At 54.2% G+C, this 6,329-nt stretch overlaps 1 long non-coding RNA gene across 1 annotated transcript; it reads right to left on the bottom strand.

The window, feature by feature from the left end:
* Positions 1-323: 323 nt before the first annotated feature.
* On the bottom strand, positions 324-6,238 carry LOC121021656 (uncharacterized). The gene is made up of 2 exons (XR_005786634.1): positions 6,139-6,238; positions 324-4,896 (listed from the first exon to the last, which is right to left on the bottom strand). It is a non-coding gene; the product is annotated as an uncharacterized LOC121021656 (long non-coding RNA).
* Positions 6,239-6,329: the final 91 nt, after the last annotated feature.

Here is a 6,329-nt window from a genome sequence, read left to right on the forward strand (position 1 = left end):
ATCTGCCATTGGTCCTCCAGCCAGCCTCAGGCAGGTTTCTGCCCCAATCTCACTTCCAGCACTGCCCTCGTTAGGGTCACCAACCATGACCAACCTGCAGGGTGGCCAACCATGACCGTTCACTCAAGACTTCCAATTCCAGAACCGGGGGAGTCCCCGGCAAACTGGGGCTGCTGGTTACCCTACCAACGGCTTCCTGGTTGCCAAACTCAGTGATGCCTTTCAGTCCTTAACCATTTTGACCTCGAGCTTCTGATGCCTCTTTCCTCCTTGATAGCCTCTCTTCTCCTGGCTCCTGTCCTAACTTCCCGTCTGCTTATTTTCCTCCTTTGTCAGCTCTGTTTCCTCTGCCAACTTGGTCCTGCTATTTTGGTTCCCCAGACCTATTACATGCTAGGAACTAGGGACATAAAGGCTAAGAAGTGGTGTGTGGCCTCAGGAAACTCAAAGCTCGATAAAGAAGACAGACACAGATCCCCCATGTAGTGGGAGACAGGTAATGAGAGTACTTCAGACCACGGAGTGATCAAGCCTGTCTGGTCAGCATCAAAAACTATGAGGTGTTGACTCCTGAACAGGGTTTTGAAGCATGAATAGGAGTTTACCAGGTAACAGGTGAAGGACGAGGCCTCTCCAGTTGGTGGGAACACAGGCACAAAGGCATGAAGCAGGCCAGTATGGCGGTGCCCGCAAGGGGAGTGCACATTGTTTGGTGTGGCCTGTTATATACCGGGGGTGGGGGCGGGGCAAGCCAAGTGAGCTGATGAGGGAGGCAGAGGCTGGCCGCAGGGGCCTTCACATGCTATTCCCCCCCAATCAAGTCCATGAAGGAGCTTGAAGAGGCCCGTAGCTCCCCAAAATGAATGGAAAATGCTGGGCATGTATGTTTTGGATGCTAGGAAGGGAGTCTCTCAGCTGTCGTCAGATTCTGAAGGAGGGGACCCAAGGCTGTTGGGGAGCCACGGGAAGAAGAAGCTGGGCAGAGGAGCCCATTGTCAAATTTTCATTTTGAATTAAGGTCTCTCTGGTAGCTGGCTGAAGGGAGGATGATGAGGCATGGACGTCAGAAGCCAGTTCGCCAAGGGCGCCCGCAGGGTCCCAGCTTCAGCCCTCTCCCTTGGCCCGGAGCAAAATCTCCTGCAGGCAGCCTGCTGTTCGTATAAGCACCTGCTCCAGACTTCCCGACAGACCTCCAGGACGCTCTCACCACCCGATACGTTCTGCAGGCCCCGCCCAGCCCACCCAGCCACGGCTGACGTCAGGGCCTGGCTGACCCGGCCTGGCACAGGGTAGATACCAAGGAAATGTTTACAAACTGAATCGAGGCCCAACTCTACGAGGAACTCACGAGCTGGATTTTAGGGTCTCTCTGAGGATCAATCGGAAGTCTTCTTTTCCCCAGGAGTCTCAACATTCTGGAGGTTTTCTGAAAAGATCACCTATAGTTCCTATCCTTATTTATTGGTTAAAAAGTAATTGCAACGCGATAATACAGGCACACGCTGGGGATACACTAAAATACAAGAAGGCGTCTGCGGCCCTACAGGTCAAAGGTGAGCGAGCGGAGGCCCAGGGCTAAAAACTGGGCTTCGAAGTCCAGACACACCAGCCCTCTTTTCCTCCCCTCCCTGCATGGGGACCCTCTCCGCACCGTGACCTCACGCTAGCCAGTGCTGCTGGCGTGCTCACCCCAATGACTGGTCCGGTCTTGTTGCTAAGGGCCACTTTCCCATTTTCCCTGCTTTGTGTGATGGTTTCGTTGCCATGGCAATGCAGCAACCTGAAGGTTGTGTGTGTATATGGTGTGTTTGGGAGGCACTGCCGGACTCGGGGTGGGGGTGGGGGTTCTAGTCGGGTTGATGGTTGCTAGGGTCAACAGGGCTGTGATTGGCTTACTCTGTTTACATGCCTACCCTGTTCTAGAACCTTCTGGGGGCGCAGCTGTTGTTCCATCGGAAGTCTGGAGTGGTTGTGCATGGGGTGTGTGTGCGTGTGTGTGTGTTCACACACACGCACGAGTACATGTGCGCCCGTGCATTTAGCACAAGCAGTGAGGAGAGGACGTGATGCCTGGTGCAGTGACAAAGTGGCAGCTCCCGGGCTCTGTAGTGGCATCACACTGGAACCAGGTAAATGACACTGACCCTAGTCACCCTCACTCTCCATAAGTCACTGGAAAACAATGGTCTGAGTTTCTTCAGGGGAGGAGTAAGCATCGGCTGACCAAGGCCACGTCCTGCCGCCCCTACGGACTCACACACTCGTAAGGAGCTAGCCCACAGCAGGGTGGTCCATGGGCCAGGCTCCGTGTTGCCATTCTCCCTCCTCCTGCTGAGGTCACAGACGTCCTTGGGGAAGACTTCTCTCTGTTCTGAGTTTCCCATTTCTCTTGTCTTCACTTGTCTCCTGAGAACCCTAAGAAGGTCTCTTTGGCCAAACACTAATGATCTCATACACAGGCAGGTGTTTTCACAAAGTAAACTTTCGCATTCACACTCTCATTTAACCCTCCGGAGCGGCAGCACTCACATCATTCCCCATTATTCAGAGGAGGCAAACTGAGGCCCAGATAAACGAAACGGCTCTTGGCACCTTAGGGGCAGAGTCGGGTCTCCGGGCCTCCCAAGTGTCCCTGCAGTGCTTTTGGAGACTGTGTCGCATGTGTGGGTAGCACCAGAAGGGAGGAGAGTTTGCAGCAACGTGCAGAAAGGAGATTCTCCGTTGGCCGGTCTCCCTGTCTGGATGCTGAGCCTCCCAGGGGAAAGTAGGGCGGGCTTGAACTTTGGTTTTTCAGAAGCTATTCGAATGCACTGCCCACACAGTCTGTGAGGGAGAGCTGTTTCCAGCTTCCCCGCCAGCCCTCGGGCGCCCAGGGACGCCTGTCCTATCTGCAGAGCAGTGGCATGTGATCGGCAGCAGGGAGGAGAGACAGGATTGGAGTGGGAGAGTGGGCTGGGCCGCTGCTGGGCCCCTACTGTCATCCTGCCAGCACTATACCCTAGGGTGACCAGGGCCACCCAGGGATGCCATTTAGGCCAGCAGAGGAGAAGGCCTATAGCGTGGGGCCCCAGAGGCCGGTGTGCCAGGGGACATCCCCAGCTGACAGTCTCGTCTGACCCTCTGCAAGGAGGCAGTTACTGGGCAGAGAAGGGAAATAAGCATCCCCTGTCCACCAAGTTTCACGTCACATTGAAACCTCACAACGGCTCCACAAGACGGGGACTGTTACTATCTCCATGTCACAGATGGGAAAATCGGAGATGTAACAACAGTCCATCTAGCTGGAAAGCCCAGAGTCTTGCTTGGTGGGACAGCAAGGCAGGAGTCCTTCCTTAGTGGAGGACCAGGGAGCGCGGCTTCTACCAAGCTGGGCTCGTTAAGAGATGGATGGAAAGAAAATTGGCATGGGAGGCAGGCTGAGGACACCAAATGGTTTTGCAAGGAATTTTTAGAAGGGTACAGACAAGGAGCAGAAAAATCAGGACGGCCCAAGTGCACACACATATAGGCTCCTACCCAGCTAGCAAGCTCCAGCCACGTGCCCACGTTCACGCTTACCTGGTCCCCCTCTTCTGTCTGCCCATCTGCTCATGCCCTGACCTGGGGTTGCCAAGGTTCTATGTACCACTCCCTGGGTTCATATAGACACTCATCTGTAGTCCACCCCCTTCTCCCAACCCCGAGGAGCATGTCAAATGCCTTCAAAACGGAACATTTCAGATTCTGAAACACAATCCATTGTCTGGGAGACGGGGGCGATATGGTAGCCTCTGAGCCGATAGCTGGCCCTACGTGGTTTAAGCTGTCATCTCTCCTCGGTGAAGTTGTCCTTGATTCTTTGGGCACAGTTTCCTCCTCTGCCCCAGCCCATACCAGCCCGTATTGCTTGGCTATATGGCTATCCTCTGCATAGCTCTCTCCCACTAGATGGTGAGCTACACGTGACTAGGGAATGAGACTTACGTCCCAAAGATCTAGGACAATCCGTGGCACATATCAGGTGCTCAACAAATGTTTGTGGAAAGGAGAAACAATCATAATTACATCTACTATTTATTGAATTCCTGTTACGAGTTAAGCCCTACGCCTTGGCATACATTATCTTTAATATATACAATGACCACGCAAGATCGATTTCAGTATCTTTGTTTTACAGATTGCAAAACGAGGCTCCGGAAGGTTGTCATTTGCCCAAGGTCACACAACCAATAAAAGGAGGTTGTATGAATCAAGGCAACCCGAAGAAGCTTCTAGCTTGGTCTATCACACCAGGGGCTCCAACCTTGACATTCTTTGCTCCCTTATCTCCCAGACTCAAATAGGCACAAAATTCCATGATCCTGGCTCCCAAACCGTCTCTCAAGTCAGCCCCCTCCTCTGTCCCTGCTGCCACTGCCCCAGTCTAAGCCTGTGACATTCATCGTCAGGATCAGCCTGCAAATTGGGCAAATTGGGGGTTCTACCTCCAGATTTTATCCCACTGTCAAGCCTCCACTTGGCTGTCCAAGGGGTCATCCTATATCACAGACCTGGTGATTTCTCTTTCCTCTGACATGCTCCACTTTGCCCCGTAGTTTCGGGACAGGGCGAATGTTAGGAGGGTCTTCAGAACCCAGCACCTGCCTCCTTCTAGCACATCACCTCTAGCCCCGGCAACTCTAAGCTCTGGCCTCTCACCCCTGAAGTCTGCACAGGTGTTACCCTTCCTGAGAAAACGGAACCCCCTTCCTGCCTTCCACTGTCCTCTTATCCCTGGACCATCAGCTCAAGCAGCAAAACAAACTCTCCAGGCAGCCGCAGCTCTAACCTGGGTTAGATAGACAACCCAGATCTAGATCGCGAGCTCCCGGAGGGCAGGGCCTGTGTTCCATCCATCTTTGGTGCCCAGAATTCTGGCTATTATTTGGCATATAAGAAATGTTCAGAAAACTTTTGTTGAAACCTCTCGACCCCATCCATTCCCCTGGTTCCTCAAAACTCTAGCTTGGCCCCGTTCTCTTGAACCCTCCAGTATGCACAGTTCTTTAGCCATAGCCCTCTCCCCTGCCCTCCCTGTCCCTTCCCTGCCTCTGCATGGCCTCTCTGCCCCCTGTGTTATCATACACATGGATTATGGAGCCAGGCAGCTGGCTGTTCCCATAGCCTGGAGGCTATGGAGCCATCCACTTTTTGCACCCCTTCGGCACCAGGCAGTTTTCTCTTCCTAAAGTGCGCGTGCCCAGGAAATCTCGTGCCCTGGCAGAGAAAACAGGTGGCAGAGTTGGGACGCCCTTTGTGGTGTGCCCCCGCTGACGACCCACAAGTCACTCTACTGCAAGGGCCCAGGGTCTTCCTTCTTTCTGCCATCTCCAGCCCCCATGGAGTCTGGAGAGATCCGTGTTGCCGGCTGGATGCGGGCTGGTGTTGGGGGGCAGACGGTAGGTAGGCCCATGTCCTCCAGAAAGGAAACACATCCACACTGTGGACCACCCTCCTCAAGAGCCCCCCACCCCCTGTGAAGACCCCCAGACTGTAAAGGCCACGCCCACTGGCAAGGCTGAGGACACAGATCTCTCTGATTCGGTGCCCCTACGGTCTGAGGTACCACCTGCTCTCTGATAGCCCCCACAAGGAAGCAGGGCTGGGCGGGGCCCAGATGGGACAGGTGTGCCCTTCACTCCATCCCAGTTTTCCTTCGATCCCTGAAGTTAGATGGTGTGGTCATTGGCTTGAGTCCCAATCATGGTTTGTCTCTGACTCTGTGGAACTGTAGGCCAGTCCAATCACCTTTCTGGGCCTCAGTTTCCCCTTCTGTAAAATGAAAGCGGGACCGGCACTGGCTATTCTGTAAGGGTTCCTGGATGAATCTCAGTCGGCCTGCAGAGTTTCATTCCAAAAGGACAAACTGAATTACCCTCCCGGGTAGGAAGTGGCGGTGATGACTAGTAGGGAAGCTTCATTCAGGCCCTGGAGAGGTGGGGAAACCAGGTGGGAGTTTTGTCCCAAAACGTTAGTGACAAGTCCCACCGGAGGGAGAGCCCTAGGGCTACTGTTGCCAAGAACGCAAAAGGCAAACGTAGCCAACAGGATCAGTCTTTGCACATTAGCTCCTGGGTGCCAGGGGCTGGGATCCAGGATCAGCCTCGGTGGGAAAGCTACCTTTCCAGAAAAGCACTGTCAGCAAATCACCGGTGGTGGTCTGGCCCCAGTCCTGGGGTGCTCCAGTCCAGAGGGTCTCATCGCCTAGTCGGGGTTAACCCGGCCAGCCCCAGAGGGCTAGCAGGGGCCAGGCCTAAGGAACGAAACCGGAAGAAGCACTTGGACCCTGGTTCCCAGAGTGGGAGAAAGGG

The sequence above is a fragment of the Herpailurus yagouaroundi genome, unplaced genomic scaffold, assembly GCF_014898765.1.
Source record: "Herpailurus yagouaroundi ecotype Mexico unplaced genomic scaffold, PumYag 308, whole genome shotgun sequence".
Classification (NCBI taxonomy): domain Eukaryota; kingdom Metazoa; phylum Chordata; class Mammalia; order Carnivora; family Felidae; genus Herpailurus; species Herpailurus yagouaroundi.